Consider the following 1,407-nt stretch of genomic DNA (forward strand, 5'->3'; position numbering starts at 1 on the left):
CAGTCTACCAAGAGATACCAGAAACTATAACACTTACCAACAGGCCCCGGATGGAATCTACTGTTCGGCCTGGAATGACAGGGTACCAAGTAGGACCAGGTGGGACCACTTTTTCAATGAACCGCAGTCGAGACCTAGGAAAAAGTCCTGTGAAATTGTTGTTCCCAACTTATGGAAAAAGAGAGGACCCCCCTGATCCTCTACAGTATTTGGAACGCTGTGAGGATTATTTAGCTCTTAACTCATTAACTGATGAGGAACTTATGGCAACATTAAGGAATGTATTGCATGGCACTGCTAGAGACTGGTGGGATGTAGCCAGACACAAAGTACATACATGGGCTGATTTTCAAAGACAGTTTCGAGCCGCCTTTCTCTCTGAGGACTATGAGGATGAACTAGCAGAACGAGTGAGGACCAGAATTCAAGGAGAACATGAGAGCATTAGAGATTTTGTATATATGTACCAATCCTTATGCAGACGTTGGAGACCACAGATTGAAGAAGAAGACATTGTTAAGATGATCCTAAAAAACATAAATCCCACCTTGGCCAGCCAGTTGAGGAGCAGCAGAGTTACAACTGTGGATGAACTTGTGCGTCTAGGACAACAGCTGGAGAGAGACCGAGAAAATCAACAACAGTATGAACACAAAAAACAGACAAAATTACCACCTAAACCAGTTGAACAAAGACCACCTCCACAAGATAACCCAGTACGTCCAAAACAACCAAATTTCAACCAGAATTACAATCGCCCACCTCAGCCATACTGTTGGCGTTGTAAAGGAAATCATCCTCCTGCAGCTTGTCCACGTGGTGGAAACAATAGAGCCCCACTGCTGACAAACCCTCCTCAACCAACTCACGCTCCATTACGGATTCCATCAGCTCCTGGCCCTGCAACTCTTGGTTCCCTCACAAACCCTGGAAATCGAGATAAAAACTTTCATGTTACTAACACTCTTCCATGCCAGTTGATGATCCCCATCAGCATCAGCCCCTGGAAAGGATCTGCAATTTTGGATACAGGTTCTTCTTATACCTTAGTGAATGAGAAAGTATGGAATGAAATCAATGGAGAGCTCAAACCTTGGACCAGAGGACCCTTATACTTAGCAGATGGAGAAGAACGACAGCCTTTGGGATGGAATGAGATCACTATTTCATTACAAAACCAACCAATAACATTACCTTGTGTCATCTTATCTGCTCAACACCTCACCTTCCCTGCAGTAATCGGTCTTGATTTCATCTCCCTCTCTGGCCTGCAGTTTGATGTATCTGAAAAACGTTATTGGTTCAAATACAATAAGAAACAACAATACAACTTTCTACAAGAAGATGCCTCATGGCCAAATGGACCCCATCAACAGCTTGCCTTTTTCTCCGCAGTTTCTCCTGCAC

The sequence above is a fragment of the Austrofundulus limnaeus genome, unplaced genomic scaffold, assembly GCF_001266775.1.
Source record: "Austrofundulus limnaeus strain Quisiro unplaced genomic scaffold, Austrofundulus_limnaeus-1.0 Scaffold3222, whole genome shotgun sequence".
Classification (NCBI taxonomy): domain Eukaryota; kingdom Metazoa; phylum Chordata; class Actinopteri; order Cyprinodontiformes; family Rivulidae; genus Austrofundulus; species Austrofundulus limnaeus.